Consider the following 18,144-nt stretch of genomic DNA (forward strand, 5'->3'; position numbering starts at 1 on the left):
GGACATCCCACAGACTCATCAGAGTGAGAGGCTTCCTCTCTGCTCTTCACCCTTTCCTTATTCTGGCCACTCCCAGGATTGCAGATTATTTGACCCCTTAGAGAGCAGAAAGTACCACCCAAAATACATGTATTCCTTTTAAGTAATTGCCTCATTGTTGCATTTTTAAAAATGAATATTGGTGTAGTGCAGTAAAGGCAGAGTGCTGATCTATGCAGAAAGAGGGTGGGGCTTACAAGGGCGCTGCTGCTACTGTCCCTGTGGTCGAGCCTGGGTCATGAAGTAACCATGCCAGACTTGTGCCTGCTTGACAGGAAAACATCAGTTTGATGACAATGATGCAGGCAATTCCCAAGGCAGGTCACTTAATAACCGCTCTGCATCGACCCAATAGAATATCTGATTTGTGTGGCTGTAAAAGGCACTGTCAGCGGCTGGATGAGGTGAACGTAGCGGAACTGACATAGTCAAATATAAGGAAAGCCAAAATAGTCTGAGGCTCCCTGCCTCCCCCTGCCTGTCTTATAAAAGGTGAAGCTGGACACACTAGGAGTGGCTGGTCTATACCAACAGTTCCTTTTCCTACTGTCCACTCACTCCTGCTGCACCACTCACTGTTCCTCCAAAACCACCTCTCACTACTCAGCAGAGCTTCCTTTTCTGCAGCTGGATTTGCCTTCATTGATACTCTGCTCCACTCCTTCCTAGGAAGAGCTGAATCAGAGAAGACAGGGATGGCAGGATGCTGTTTTGACTGGTGAGTTAGGTCCCAGCTGACCATTTCTTTGCTGTTGCATCTGCCCTCAGGGAGTCTGCCTCAGCACTTGCCATTCCCAGTGAAGTGCCTTCTTCAAAGTTAGGAATTTTCCCAGAAGTCTGTATCTTGAATGCTGTAACACTCAAAGCAAGTCCAAGTTAAAAAAAAAAAAAAGTGACAGATTTGGGGACCAAACGCAACTGGTGGACAGTAGGGTCAATAATTGATTCAGAGATAGTCTAATAAGGAAAAAGATGATGTCAAGTTTATAAAGCTGAGTTAGAGTTGCCTGTGGGAACTTGAACAGATGAGCAGAAAGTTTTCCTGGAACCTTCAAGAAAGGTCAAAGATAAAACCTAAGATTTGAGAATCATGTAAGTCAGCTTTCCATCACTGTGATAAAATACCTGAGACAAACCAGTTTAAGGGAGGAAAGATTTATCTTTGATTAATGGGTTCAGAGGTATTAACCCTTGGTCACTTGGCTCCATTGTTTATGGTCCTGTGGTGAGGCAGATCATGGCAAGGATCATGTGGTAGCAGAGAGATAAAGAGAACAGCTTGGCCCAGGACAAGATATACCTTCCAGGGCACACCTCCAGTGACCTACTTCCTCAAATGAAGATTTAGATTCTAAAGCTTCAATTTCCTCCCAATAAAACCATCTGATTATGAATCCATCAATGGACTAATTCACTGATGAGATTAGAGGCCTCCTGATCCAACCAACTCTGAACATGGCTGCAATGGGGACCAAGCATTCAACACCTGAATCTTTGGGGGATGCTCCAAATCAAACCATAACAAGAATCACCTACTTTCACAAGCTGATGTGAAACCCAGCTTGCTTTCTAGTGATTTATGCCTGATACATCTTTTCCTGTCCCTTTATTTTCAGCCTTTGTTTTGTTGTTATTGTTGTTGTTTAGTTCTATTTGTTGTTGTTGATGGTGATGGGGATCAAAACCAGGGCCTCACACATGCTAGGTGAGTGCTTTATCTCTGAGCTACACTCCCAGCCCACTTTATTTAAGTACAGCTCTTGAATGAAACATAGAACCTGTCTTGGGGCTTTTAAAATTCAATCAAATAATCTACCTTTTAATAGGTGAATTTAATCTGTCTTACATTTATTCTGGCTAATGATAAGGTTGGAGTTATTTTTACCACTCTATTTTGTGTTTCTGCTTTCCATCCTTTATCTTTGCTTCTTATCTCTTTTATTGCCTTCAGTTGGATTGATAACACTTTTCTGTATTTCTTTTCCCCCTGCCTCTACTGGCTTGCAATCCATAAATTGTGTTTATCTTCTTTTGGTGTTTATCTTTAAATTTTTAACATAAACATTCAACCATAAATTTTCTCACAAGGTCTAAATTTGTTCATTATTTCCATTTTCCTACAGCCCATGAAAAGGAACTCACTCAGTTTACAAGAACACTGATGAGATCCTTCCTCCATCTGGCTACTCATCTTTTTTAACCCTGACATTTTCAACACAAAAAAATAATTTTAATTATTTCTTAAACAAATTGTTAAATATAGTGATTTTTTAAAAAAGTGTATTTGTATACTCATGACGTTTCTTGCAACCCAGTCTTCTCTCTGGACTTAACTTTCATGCTTGCATAAGACCATTTTTAACCGTTTTTGAGGGTGCTAAATTCTAACAATTTTATTATTTTTATCTCTAACAATTTTATTATTTTTCTCTCACTTTTGAATGACAGCACAATCCATTAGTTCTCAAGTTTCCAATTCTGCAAATATTTCAACAAAATTGACACAGATATATTTAAATAGGTTGGAAATAATAATCTAGAGCTCATATATTATATCACTTAGCATGATTCTATTACAGTTATTATAAGATAATTATATTCTTATTATTAGACAATTACATATTATATACTATATTTAAATTTTTACTCGTTCCACACTTGGAATAATGGTATAAAATGGGTTAAATGACTGTAAAATATGAGGTTGGCTATTAGTTTCCACAGTGCCTTCAGAAGATTGATGCACTCTCTTCTGGCATATACTGTTGCTGATGAGAAGTCTGCTGTTGGTCTTGCTGGTTTCTCTGTGTAGGCAAAGCATCTTTACTTCTGTCAGCTTTTAATAGCATTTTTTACTTTTCCTTAGTATTTTGTAGTTTCCTCACAGTGTGTCTCAGCATGGTTTTACTTTTATTGACCTTGCTTCTTTCTCAGGATGCACTTTCAATCAAGAATCATGTATCTTTCTTCAATCAAGAACATCCTCAGCTATAATGTTTTCAAATATTGCCCTTCTGTTCATCATGTTCTTCTTCTGGAATCCATTTAGATGTCTGTTGGAGTTTCTCTGTCAGTGTCTCCTCAATGCACTTTCTGATTAAAAATAAAAAATCTTTACTCTATGTTGCATCCTGATGAATTTCTTAATACTATATTCTAACTCATTCATTCCCTGTTTGACTATGACCAGTTTATAGTTTATTCCATCAACTGAAAATTTTAAATTTTAACAAAAAAAAATCTTTTTAATTTCCAACATTCTAATTTAATCATTTTTATAGTTACCTCTTATTGTTTCATTTCTCTGTTTCACAGTTTCATGTTTATTATGGATATTATTTTTTCATTTATCTCTTTAAATAACTACTAAGCATTATTTGGAAAATTTTGTAGAATTGTTTTATGAAATTATTTTTATTTGATATGAATTTTTTTCTAATTGTTCATTATATTGGCTCTTTTTTAGCATTAAATGTCACCTATGAGTTTTGGGATTTTCATTTGCTTTCAATTATCTACTTTTTAATTTTGCTGTAACATTCTCCTTTCTATCCCATAATTACTTCCTCCTGAATTCTTCATTCTTAAATCTAAAACTAGTTTTCATATGTGACTTGTAGCTTCTGTCTCAGGGTGCTACTCCAGTACAGTAATCAGCTCAGCATACTGTCATGAGACTCTCCCCAAGCCCAGAGCTTCCAGAGTAGCCCTATAGACCCTCAACAGATGAAAGCAAAGAGAATTTTTTCAGTTTCCTTTTATGAGGGAAGCCTTATTTAGAACAATGACTCTGATCTTGCCTATCTCGCATCAAGCACATTTACCCCACAATAATGCAACATCCAGTCACCTGTGCCTGACTGTGGTCTCAGAGCTCAGTAGCCTGTGATCTCAGCCTGGCTTGTAACTTTCTTTCTTTCTTTCTTTTTTAATTTTTTGTGCAGTTGTAGATGGTCAGAATGCCTTTATTTTATTTGTTTTTTATTTTTATGTGGTGCTGAGGATCAAACCCAATGCCTCACACATGTTAAGCAAGCTCTCTGCCACTGAGCTATAGCCCCAGCCTGTAACTTTCTTTCCTGGTCATTTTGGGTTCATGGTAATGTTTATTTTGCTTTTAAGTCTTCCCATGTCTTTTTCATTTTATCTTTTGATATTTTATCTCTATTTACATGCATTCAAAACACATTAAATGAATCAATGCATAAATTTACAAAGCCATTATGCTTAGAATATGGAAATTGGGTGTAGATGAGAACTGGAGTCCAGAATACAAGTATCTATGGTATCCTGCAACCTCTTAGCCCCATGAAGGAGAGTTTTGTGAATTCTCAGAGTCATGGGAATTGGCAGGAATCTGGTCTCACCAAGCCCCAGAGGAAAGTCTCTAAAAGAAACAAGACCAATGGAGAAGAAAGGCTCTAGCCAGAAAATCAGAAGATATCATATTTCAGAGAAAAAGAGGACAGATTTCTGGTAGCAATAGGTGCTGAAACATGGGTTTTTTCAGTTTCACGGGTCAAGTATGAAAGACACTCTTGCAAGCACAAACACTGCAAAGGATATTTATTTCCTTTATGATAGAAATATCACTCCCTTTCATTAACACATGTGTAGATTGGTGCCCTCCTAGGCGAAGGGAATTGTCACAGGTTAGATTCTTCAGGAAGCCAACTTAAACAAAGATTAACATACAGCCAGTTTTATGGTCTGGATATGGTTTGAATGTGCTCTCCAAGGATTTGTGTGTTGAGAGCTTGGTCCTCAGTGTGCTGAAGTTGGGAGGTGGTGTGGAACCTTGAAGAGGTGGAGCCTAGTGGAAGATGACTAAGGTCATTGGGGGTACTACCCTCAGAATGCTAGTGTCATATAGTGAATTGTTATCAAACAACACCCACTTCTCTGGTGTCCTGTCTTGCCAATGTGATCTCTTTCTCACACACTGCTTCTGCCATGATGTGATGCACTTAGGGAGACCTTTGCCTCAGTTATGTTTTATAGTAATGTAAAACAGAGACATACAGAAAATTTATTAGGGAGATTCCTTGGAACAAACAATTGTGAAAAGAAGGAGAAGGAATCAGGATCATGCAAGCAGAGAAGCTGAGCTGTGACACAGACCCAATAGCAGCATTGACCAACTCCCCTGGGAACTCAAGGACCCATGACAGTTATTCCATGTTGGGCTTAAATAGCCAGTCTTTATATTCCTATTAAAATCAGTCACTGAATATCAGTGCTCCAGGGACAGCCATGGCCTTGGGTGAGGCAGCAATCAACTAGTTCATTCTTAATGTGGGGTTTTGTGTATGACTAAACACAACTTTAGTAATTCTGTCGGACTTTTTCTAATTTGGGAATTAATTTTTTTCTCAAGTCTCAGACATTTTCAGAGACCCTTTAAAAATCCCATAGACCATAGCATAATGCCCGCATGAATTAATAGTTAAAACAGTCCTGTCTGATCCTGGGGGAAAGAAGCTATAACCATGTCAAAACTGTCCCATTATTCTTGCCCAGACATATGGCAGCTAAAGTTGGAGAGGGCATGAAAGAGGCCATGTACCTGACTCTGCTAATTTCCCATAGGCCCCTTTCTAGCACATATTTGGCCCCTTTAGGGCTGCACATATAGAGCATAAGCCCTAAGAGCTAATCTCCTTATTTTGTAAGGGAGAGGTGAGGTGGTCAGTAATCAGCAATGGCTATGTGGAGCAGTTAATTGGTCTCATGCATAAACTGCTTCAATTCTCCACCCTCACAATAGAAAAATCCAGGCACCTGCTAGTGATATCAGAGGTAAAGTGGAAAGAAAAGTGTCCCGACCCTTCTATTCACAATGCCAACATATCCACATACTCCCAAAGAATGTTTAATCTAATCCGTTTGCTGAGAACCTGATTTGTGTCTTCCCATACCACCACATTCATATGAATCCCTGACCCATAATGTCACTATATTTGTAGTTAGGGTCTAAAACAAAATAATAATGGTTAAGTGACATCATAAGGGTGGGGTCTTAATATGATAGACTGGTTGTCTTTCTAAGAAGAGGAAGAGGCAGGGTATCTCTCTTTCTCCTCCCTCTCCAAACTCTCTCCCTCTCTACAACCCACTTATGTGTGCAGAGATACCAGGAAGCACCCTCACTAGAAACAACCTTTTATCTTAGACTTCTATCCTCCAGAACTATGAGAAAATAAATTTCTTTTGTTCAAAATGTGATAAGTATATTCATCTTGTTTTAGATTCATTCCATTTTCAATACTACTGGAGACATTTCTATTTTGTTGGTTGATACAGTTCTTGCAGTAATTTTAAAAAACAGATGCTCAAGATAAAATTCTGGTTTGGGTAGCTTACCTGTCAGTACATGAATATAGTGATGATCTCCTTGCCAGCAGAAGAAACACATGACATACCGTGGCAACATACTTACTTAAGTCATCACTTAAAGAGTGCTTGGGATAATGTGCCAGTTAAGATCAGACCCTGGGAAAGCAAATGACTCCCTCACTCAACTGATGTAAGCTGTTCTGTGGCCCCTGCTTCTTAAGGTGCTTCGAGCTGATGGAAAGGAAACTAGCCACTCAGGCACAGGTACAGAACCAATGGGCTTCTTTGATAATCTTTTAAAGCACCTGTTATTTCTAGTAGCTACTGGGTAGACATAAATGAAATTTGGCCCAAAATCTAATTGTACAAGTTGCAGAATTACATTGCAAACTGAACACAAAACCTACCCATGTCTCCTATGTTAACACAGGAGCATTTAGTTGAGAAGATGTGGGACCCTGAGCGTTGGGAGGGGAAAATTGAGAATGTTTGAGAATGCTTAGAATCTTAAACTGACAAGTCCCCCTGAGTCCCTTTTTCTTGTGAAGGCAGTCTTCCTTCCCCTTTCTGAAGAAACCAGACTTCCCTAGCTGAAAGTCCCAGTAATGTTATGATCTCACCTTAGGCAGCCTCTTGCAAAGGGATATTCCTCTCCTTAAGACACACTCCTACAAGTTCAGAATCCATAAATAGAATCAGATACCACTGTACTCTAGGGGGGAAATTTCAATGGCTATTCTGGGAAAAGTCAGACGTTCTAATTCACATGAGCAGAAACCTGGAGAACAGCTGTGTGAGTAAATTCTAAGGGTGATTGCAGCTGAGAATAGAAAATAACATGAGTTGAGACTGAATTTATCAATAAGGATATGCCTACTCAAGATTCCAGGCTTGATGTTCTAGCTCATGCTGCTGGAAACAGTTCCAACAGTTTCTTGCTTGGTTGACTGAACCTTGGATTCAACTGCCCACATTCAATTACATCAAGATGCCCAAATTTCCCTGGTATAATGGGCTGTGTGTACTTCAGTCAGCACCACTGACCATGAATTTAGGAAATGCCTCATTTATCATCACAATGCTTCGAGGAAGTAGGGCATTCTATAGTGAAGGAAGTGCATCAAAGTCTTCACACTCATGGAAATCTCTGGCCTTATGATATAAATGCCATTGCCTAGAAGAAGCTAGCCTGATAGAATGACTTGTTGCAGACTCAGTGACAGTGCCAGATGGGAGACAACAGCCCGTGGGGTTGAGCACTAATGCTATAGGACCTAATATAAGCTTTAAACTGCAATAGATATTTGATGCTCTTTCCCCTGTAACCAGAAAACATGGGCCTGGGGACCAAGGGGTAAGAACCAGTCCTGTTCACCCATTCTCAGAGATTCACTTTGTATTCCTGCAGTCTTGGACCTGTCCCTAAGGAAGGACTTCTTCCACATGAGGTAGAAGAGGAAATTTCCATCCACCTATTTAAATTCCTTTGTGTCACTGCATCAACATGCAGAGAAGGGTTTAATTTCAATTATCAAGAGGGAAATGGATTGTGATGACACAATGAAGATAAGGAGGCCATCACTGAGGACAATCTGAGATGCCCCTTAAACTCCAATAACAAGCAATAGAAGATTGTAACCATCCATTAAGGGCAGGGCCACTGGAGATTCAGAGCCTCTGGGAATTTTTATTTCAGTTACCCCACTGGGTCAAGCACCCTGACCAGTGCTGGCTACAGGCTTGGTGATGGTGATAAGGAACAGGTGGTGGAAGGAGAGAGTAATAAGTATCAATAAGTGGTCTCATGATCATGTATAAGATATAAGGGCTCTAGCAGCTGTTGACATTCTTTCTTTTTCTATTATATTTTATGATCAGTATTGAAGGTGTTTGACTTTAGTCAATAGACCACAGAGTATAAGAAGCCACATCCAGACCTTTGAGAAGGAACATGTCAGTTGGAAATGATGCATTTGAAATGGAGTGGACAACTGATGGGACCTTGGCTCCCCCCTTCTTGGAAGAGGGTAAGAATATCTTGATTTGTGTGACACATGCCTTGTGAGGGAAATGAGAACAGATACCAGGTTGCAAAAGGGGTCGACTGTGTAGGCCTGTCCACTTTTATATCCATTATCTGATTCCCTTTTTCTGGGAACTCTATTTCTAAGTCTCTCCTGTCTTCTGGATTCTGAGTAGATATGGCCAATGGAAGATAATGGAGGAAGACTGGAAGTTGTGAAGAGAAGAAAAGTCTAAGATAATTTCTCCCCCTTATCCTGCTTCTGATGGCATCTTTGATAGTGGCTGAAATTCTTCTATGGCTTCAGCTCCTAGCTTACAGTAAATGACCCCACACCTGGCCTTGAAAATAATGTCTCCTTAGCTTGTCTTACCAATGGAGGGGTGCTTTTTCATTAATGGGAAGAAGTCAATCCCATCATCAAATAATGTCCATTTATGTCATTTCCACCTTTTGGTGAGTATGAATAATGCCATTATGAACATCTGTGTGCAAGTTTTTGTATGGATATGTTTTAGTACTTGGGTATATACCTTCTGGGTCATATGGTAACTTGCCATTTCACTTTTAGAGTGTTTTCCAGAGCAATTGTACCAGTTAATATTTCTAATTCATTCTTTTTAGTAACTACAAAAAAAAATCTACAATATGGCAAGATGGATGTTTTATAATTAGGTTAACCTTTTGAAAAGGTTATTGAAATTCATTTAGGGAGCTGGGATTGTGGCTCAGTGGCAGAGCACTTGCCTAGCACATGTGAGACACTGGGTTCGATACTCAGCACCACATACAAAAAATGAGCAAATAAAATAAAGGCATGCTGTCCATCTATAACTACAAAAAAAATAAAAATAAAAAAGAAATACATTTAGGTTTTCTCCATTCTTTTCATGATTACAACTAATCTTAATCATTTACGAATGCATACTTTATGCACCCTCACAGGGATTCTTAGATACAAAATTACTATGTCAAAGGATAAGTTTTTGTCTGAAAGCATGTCAAAGTACCCCCAAAAGGTTGCTACCAATCGCTCTTCATACAATTACAGGTAAGTCAGCAGATTTTCCCATATCCTGGCTAATACTAGATACATTAAGATAATTTTTGATTTTGCCAATTTGTCAAGGAAAAAGTTTGTCTTCTTGTTTTAATTTCATTCCTCTGATCACAAGTAGCACTAAGCATCTTTTCAAATAATTGTATATTTATTGCTCAAACATCAATAGCTAGATTGGCTGATTTCTAGAATTCTTCACAGTTGTAAAATTTGACTTGTGTGAATTATGCCCAGACAAGAAGTGATGATGACGACAGTGCTGGCTGAAGCCAGAACTGGCTTTATGGAGCTTGGGACTGTTTAACTGTGTCCCATAGGCCCTCACTCACCAGCACCCTGCTGGGAGATTTAGGGTCTAATCCTGTCTCGCTTACTCATGTAAGTTTTGAGATCATCTCCAGCCTCATTTTGTTAAATGGTAACATTGCCTATTTCACCAAATTATCATAAAGTTCACATAAGAGAACAGGTACAATGGCATTGGGAAAAACAATAATAAAGTGATCTACCTAAGAGCCAGTGTTATCAGTTCTTCTCTCCCATATCTAGTAGTTAGAATTGCAGAAGCCATAACCGGGCCAGTAGTTGCTAGAAGTGCCTACTAGTCTCTACTTGGTGAAAACAACTCTTCTTAGAAGCACAGATTAGAAGAGCCGCTCTCTGTCTCTGCTTCCCCATTCCAGAACTTGACACATCTGAGCTCCAGGACCTGTTTTGACCTTCCTTCAATTCCCAAGATGAGAAAACAATGTCAGGACCCAGGTGGGCTTTGTTTGTTTCACTTGTTTCTCAGGTTAGTTTATTCCACTGTGTCTCCCTGTTGTTCCAATCATACGCTGAGCTTCTCTGTACTTTCTCATAAACCAATTAAAAGTTGACTAAACTTGGAAGATGGCTGATGAGCTGGCCCTAGCTCTGTGCCAGAAATAGTTCTTGAGTGTACACTCTCCAATCCACAATTAAGAACTGTAATGGGAAGCACCTTCAGGTTACATTTCACAGCCCTGTGACATCTAGATGTAGCCATGTGACTTGTTTTCACCCACAGACTGTGAACTGGATTCATGTGTGTCATTTCCTGACATGGGCTTTTTAAAACTGGGGAACCTTCTTCATGTTCTCTTTGACCTTCAGCAAGCTGAATTCAGAAGGCTTTAGACAATGACCGAGCTGTAAGATGGAAAGCACAGGTATGTATTAAATTGGTTAATGTTTCTCTGTTTGCCACCTACATATGCTCAGTTCTTGTTATGTCCCTGGATGACCACAATGGGGAAAGCTGACTTGCCTGGCTATTAAATAGTGAGAAAGAAAATCCCATTACTTATTTTTGAGATGTATTTGCTTCAGCAGCTACCATTACTTTAACATCTTGCCTGAAAACATTTCACCAGCATGACCATTTTAATAAGCTGGGTAATAGCAAAACTCATGACATTCCCAACAGCCAACTTCATTAGCGCCAAGAAATTTCTTCAAACAGGGAGCTCAATAAATTACCCTCATGTCATAGCTTGGTTCTGCTATATCCAGCAATTCTCATCTTGTGCTTTGAAAAGCTCTGAAGCATGAGACGCAGATGTTTAACAACAAAAAATTACAACGAATATGTATGTTGACTGTGTGTTCCTGATAATTACCAAGAAGTATGAAAGATTCAAAGTAATATTTTAAGAACACGATGCAATCTTGTTCAGGAGCTCCCAATTTAAATGTGAAAGCAAAATGCTTTTTCAAGACCGCTCATATGGGTGGTACCCAGAGTAGGTGCTCTAAGATTTTTAAAGACAGTGAAATCCTTTGCATTTGAGGGCAATGTGATAAAGCTTTATGGAGGAAATGGGCTTTGCATTGAACCTTTATGAGTTGTGTGGAATTAAGGGATAGAATCATGTTACAGAGATAACAAAAGTTGAACGGGAAAGTTAAATCACAGTTGCATTCCAGATAATCTGGAAAGACTTAAACACCAGGAGAATGAAAACAGACATCACTAGAAAGGCAACAAGGACATGGCAATTTTAGGTTCCCCTCAAGTTCTAGAATTTTAGAGCTCTCTGTGTAATTTACCTGTAGCAAAAGCCACAGCTGCTATCCGCCCTTTTTAGAGTTACACTCCCAGACCCCCTTATTTTCCTTTGGTCTATTTCCATGGTCCTCAAGTTTTTAGTTATTCCGTATCTACATACCACTTCTATATTTTAATTTAATACTTTCTTTAAATCTACTTCTAATTAATTTCTAAACAAAAAAAAAACTGTGAAATTGTAAGAAGGATATACATACTAGATTAAACCTTTTGTTAATACATAATCAAATAATTCATACCCATTATAATTTTTAGTGTTGTTCTGTTTACCATCTACATATGCTCAATTCCCATTAGCAATTTACAGATCATGCTTGGAAAAATGCAGTCCTACCCTGAACCATCACCCACATCTCTCCTGGGTTCCCAACTCACCTGTCTCTCCACATTCAGTCTCTCATTTGTTTTGACCATTTTTTTTAGACTCAGTAATTGATTGAAAAAGTAATGCTGCCACAAATAATTCTAAAATCTTAGTGTTTCAACAACAAAAAAAGGTGTACTTCTTGTTCATCACACAGGTGGGACAGCCCTCTTCCATCTATGGTCTAAACCATGTAGAACAAAAGGCCTCTTCGGCCACCACGGAGGAAAGAGAGAAGAGCTAAGGATCCTGTAGGGTGATTGAAGGACCAGGCCTGGAAGTAGCCTGTGTCACATCTGCCCACATCCCTCAGGCCATATGGTCCCAACACAACTGCATGGGAGATAGAAATACAGTGCATCCCCCCGGGTATTGGTGAGTACTAAGGATCTCTGCCATTGTAAAGAACGTGCTATTGACTTAGAGATCCTCTGGGCTAGTGCTCCAAAAACTGCCCCTAAGACAGGACAGGGTATCTGAGAATTACAATCTCACATGCATCTGCTTAACTGAGCAGGTATTTTTTATCAAAATGGTCACTAAGGAATTGAAGCAACCCAGCCGGGCATTTCTTCTCTCCATCTGTTCCTCATTAGTATAAAGGGCAAATAGAGTTTTATAGTGTTTCTTTATTTTCATTGTACTTAACTTTCCCCTCTCATCCTCTAGATTAGAGTTTGAAAATCAAAGCTGCATGAATTTCCTATTGCTTATGGAACAAATTATCACAAAGTTAGTAGGCTTAAGGAAGACAAATTCTTCTTTTTTTAATTTTTTTTATTAGTTGCTCAAAACATTACAATGATCTTGACATATCATACATTTGATTCAAATGGGGCATGAATTCTTATTTTTCCATGTGTACAGATTGCAGTGTCACATTGGTTATACAGCCACATTTCTTCTTAAAGTTCCATAGTCAAGAAACCCCAAATGAGTCTTACTGGGCTCAAAACAAGGTGTCAGCACAGCTGTGTTCCTTTCTGGAGGCTCCAGGGAGAATGTTTCCTCACCTGTCACATCCACAGTCCATTTGTGCCAGAGCGGTGAGGTAGATTACTGAAAAGCCAAAGAAAGTGTCCAGAGATGGTGTGCGAGGCATAGGACTTATAGGGAAAAAATCTTACCAGAGATCAGAGGCTGCTCTGAGAAGAGTTCAGTGGAGACAGGCTGAACAGATAGCACCTCTAGCCCTCAAGGTGCTTTCAGTCTCAAGGTGCTAGAGGTGCTATCTGTTCAGCCAGCATTTTGTCCAGTGGCCGCTGGCTGAACAAGTGACACATACCCTTTCCAGGGTATCCTCAGTTCTGCACCAGTCACCATTGAGAGACAGGTTTCATTTTTTAGGCTGCAGAAACAGTGGCATCATCAGCATTAGCTTGCATAGTTTGCCTTGTTTTACCAGCATCTCAAGGAGAAACTATGCAAGAAATCACACAAACTTGCTCTAGTTCCCCATGTGCCTAAGGGAAAGCCAGTGTCCTTCAGGATAGTATGTATCTGGACATTCCTGCCAGGCTCACTCTCATTTTCCCTTAACTTGGTTAGGTTTTGGGAAACAGAAAGGAGGCATTCAGAGACATGATGTTTTACTGTCCCCCTTTTCACTAATGGGCGGTACATTATCCTTCCAACTCCCAGAAGCCTCCTGCATTCCTTGGCTTATGCACCCTTCCATCTTCAAAGGCAGTGATGTTGCTACATCTCCTTTACATCAAGCCACTTAGACTGTGCCTCCTTTGTCACTTTTTAGGACCCTTGAGTTTACACTGGGCCCACTTGAGTAATCCAGGATATTTGCCACCTCCCCAGGTTGGCGGATCAGCAACTTCATCTGTGACTTTAATTCCTTTGCTGTGTAACATAACGTATTCACAGGTCCTGTGAATGAGGGCATGTACATCTTTAGGAGGTCATTATTCTGCCTACAGAGGCCCTTAGGACATATCCAGTCCATGTTTCATTTGATCAGTCCAATAGGGTTTTTTCCCCTAATATTTTGGAATTTTTAAAATTTAAATGATTTTAAATTGAGAGATTTTCTGCATTTTTAAAGCTACCCATGTCTAGCTTCTCTTAAAAACTCAGGAGACCTAGGGCCAGGATTCTCTCATCAAAACAACTGGCAGGGAGAACAGCCTGAGTCTGACTCCAGGCAGAAGCAAGGGGAGATGTGGGTTCAAGGACAGGATTGAGGGCAGGAGACCCAGCTGGGATACCCCAGGGCCAGCTGACTCCACTCTTGTTCCTTTCAGTCTCAAATTTCTGCTCAGGTGAGGTGTCCATGGTGTGGCTCCCAGCCCAGCTATGCATCACCAACATGGTATAACTGCTCCTGTGGTGGGAGGGGGACACCATGGGCCACTGCTTCACCCTGCTGGTGCTCAGCACCCTGCCCCAGGTGCTCATCCTCTGCTCAGTGCCTGCCATTGTGTGCCCCAGGAGTGTAGAGACAGCTGCAAGATGTCCACATTTGAGTACAATTCTCACCTGCAGCCAGATCTCCCCCACAAAGTCACTAGAATTTGAAGTCTCAGAAGTAGGGCAGAAGGAGAATAAAAGCTGAGTGTCTCCACTTAGCAGCAATGTGGTTTTTTGGGCAAGTTACCCACCCTCTCTGAGTCTCATGGCATTGCTGAGAGGGTTCAATGAAACAATTTATTTAAACATTCAGTGGAGCACCGGTGTATTTTTGAAGCTCAAAGCATGGTAGAAGTCCTCACCATTGTAGATTTTCAGATGCTCGAACACAAGTGTCATGAATTGGAGGCAAAAGGGGGTGAACAATGTTTTAACCAAAAAGGATGACTTGTGTTGAAGTTGTAGGCCAGTTTCTCATCTCCTCCATTCAAGAAACCTCCATTCTCTAGGCTAAGCAAAGTATATGTAGACTCAGCTGGAGAGGAATGAGTAAGTTGGAGAACAAAATCAAAACCTTAAGCTTCCTGAGTTTAGGGAAGGTGTGGGTGCCAAACTCACTTTTGATTTTGTACTTGGTTCTTGGGTGGCTACAGATGACCAAAGTGAGTTTCACTCCATCTGCTGAAAAGACAGGAAGGCAGTCTGGTCTCTGCCTTTGGGAAATCCTAGACTGGTGGAGGGGAAAATGTCTCTATCCAAGAGGAATAAGGAAGACTGAATCCCCACCTTGGTAAGAAAGCTGTACCCAGGTTGGTCTGGAATCCTAGTTTGTCTCTTGCGTGGAATAAAACAAAAAGGCTAGAGAAAGTTAGTCAGTTAGCACCAACATCCACAGCCTGCCTAGGGGGCAGCTATTATAAATGGCACAGTCCTAGCCAGGTGCAGAGGTACAGGATTACTGGAGCCTAGGAGTTCAAGGCCAGCCTAGCCAACATTGAGATTCCCATCTCCAAACAAATAATCAGCAGGTGCTGAGCAGTGATTGCCCCTTTAAATGGGGCATTGGGCCTTCCAGGCGGTCATGACCTCTAGCACTGCCTTTTGTCACATACTCCTGGAGCACTTCAAGTCTATGGGACCTGGCTAGCCTCTTTAAATTTGCAAAATTTGTACCAGGTATTTCACTAACCTCTGGAACCCAAATCACCATTTTCCATCCTGTCACCGGACTTTAGACACCGTCCTTCTCTGTTGGCAGCACATTCCCCTGTTCAGAATTCTACCACCTGCACACAAACATCATGATAGCCCTTTCTTGTGATTCCAGAAAGCAAATGGGCCCATGGCTCATGAAGTGTGGTGGGAGGGTGCAGCTGGGTGACCACGAGACCTTCTCAGGCCACTATGTCATAAATCTCCTCAAAAAGCAGGGACTTCAGTGCCCCCTGCACTAAGGGGCAAAGCTCTAATTTGCTGTGTCTCCATCAACACCTGCCCCCTCTTTCTCTCTCTCTCTTCAGCCCTGCTATGAGATCTTCTTTAATGAATTTCTTTACTCTGACAACAGGCCTGCTTCTGGCTCCCAGCCAAGCCGTACACTAGCTTTCATTGTCCTCCTGGGCTTCAGTGAAGGGCATATCACTTTGTTTCACTTGCAGATGCTCGTAGATCCGACTTGGCATTAATAACATCGCGGGCCAGCCTTTCTGTCTTCATCAGCGGCAGCATCAGGAGCCTCGCTGACGATGATGAGCTGCCTCCGCTGCCAGGAAGGAGAACTCTTCATTACCCAGGTCAGGCTGAGGGGCCTCCTATCCAAATACCTGAACATCACATTAGCCTGGCGAAATCTCTCCTGTCACAATGCCTTCAACACTGACGGTGGCAAAAGGAAGAGATCTCCAAGATCTAAATGATGTTGAACTCTTTCAACGGTCAGTCACAGGAGCAAGAAGACAGGGTGGGAGCTCTGTCACAAAAATCTAACGTTTCCCCAGCTTCTGTCCCCTGGGTGCCACCTCTATAACTTTTGACATTTCTGCAGCATACCTGAAATTTTCTTCATTTAATGTTTTTTCTTAAATCAGCTGTATCTAGATTTACTTTTATTTAGATATGTCCTTGACAAGAATAGCCTTAAAATTAAAGTTTTGAGGTATTATTTATGTTTTTACACACATTAAAATTGGAATATTAATTTGATTAATTAAATCTGGACATTTAGCATTAAATGAGAAATGCTGATCCATTATTCTTCACAGTTCCTACAAGTGGATCCCCCTGCTAGGTCTATAGTAGCCTCTGTGGGAGAGAGGGGAGACCCAGGGAGCTGGGTGGGGCAATTATGGGAAAGTTGCTGGGGATTCTGGGTAAGCTTATGGAAGCAAGCACTGCACAGTGTGGGGTGTACAGTTCCTTTTTGGAAGAGACCGTCAACATTCCAGGTGCTCTGTTTCAAAAGGTCCCCTTTAATGACCACAATTGAAACTGTTTTAAAACGGCCCATCTGTCGCCCATCTTTTGTGAATATTTAATGATGTTCAGGGGAAATGGTGATACAGAGCTTTTTGCCCACCATGAATCTATCCCATTGAAACATCAATGAATCCTAAATGTGAGGCACAAAAGGACAGTGGGACCATGGAGATACCAGGGACACTCGCCCTCTCAAGGTAGCTCCTTGGCTCTGGAGAGGAAGTACAGCTCTCTCTTCCCTGTGGTCCTTCAGTCCATCATCACCAAATGTGGGAGATGGGCAGAAGCTCTCAATGGGAAAGTGTCCCCACAGAAAGGAGTTCAGAGAATAGAGCAAGCTCTCCACCCTGCCATGTGGAGTCCAGGGCCTTCACCTCACAGCTCTCCCCTGCCTTTAGTCTCCAGTATGTTCTGAACACTCTTCTGCCTTCCTCATGCTTCTTCCTGCCTCATCTGTAGAAAAAGCAAGGACAATATATGGCAGGCAAGCTGCAGGTGTCTGACTCCTGATTTATATTACTGCTCTATCTCAGCCATGTCACAAGCGTTAGAACTTTCAATTGAACATTAAGATCTATATTATTATAAGGGATCAGTATCTCATTTGGACTCATATTCAGGGGTTTTCACCCACCACGTACTTACCGACAATTATGAAAAATGTTCTTTTTTCTTTTCTTTCTCTGTAAATTTCCCCACATCTTATGGGCTGTTATTCAAATAGTAACATCATATTCGTGCACAGAAGTTCCTTGAATTTTTTCACTTAACAATTTACACTGGAGCAGATCCATGCTAGATTGACAGAAGCAGTCTTCAGGTTTACCTCAGTCTTGTTAATGGCTGAAAATATTGCACTGTAAGATTTACTTTAATTTACTCCATCAGTTTGATATTTATGGCCATTTAGATTGTTTCCAAACTTTTGTATTTCATACAATGCTCCAGTGAACATTATTCAACACATGCTCAAGCATGTGTATGAGAATAATGTCCTAGAATTGGGATTTTGGGGTCAAAAGGCAAACTCATTTACCATCTGGATAGATAAATATAGTAAGCATGTTAAAAATCATAAACAGAGATCTTAGAGATAACTTCCAGAACTAACCTCTAGAAATTAGCAAATGAGAGCCATTAATCTTTTGTGAGTTGCTATATATACACATTCCTTGCACCTCTTTCTCTTACCTCAGACATTTTAGTTTACAAAATTTTTGTTTGTTAGATGTTCTAGGATTTGAGGGGATGAATAGAATTTTCTGGAATAAATGGAATATTTGAAGTAGAAAAGGTTGTAGAACTCATAAATAATTAGAGATTGAAGATCAATCTCCACCCAGCTACTGCATTACTTTCTTCCACATGCAATCCATGGCTGGCACACTGTAGGTATT

The sequence above is a fragment of the Marmota marmota genome, unplaced genomic scaffold, assembly GCF_001458135.2.
Source record: "Marmota marmota marmota unplaced genomic scaffold, marMar, whole genome shotgun sequence".
Lineage (NCBI taxonomy): Eukaryota > Metazoa > Chordata > Mammalia > Rodentia > Sciuridae > Marmota > Marmota marmota.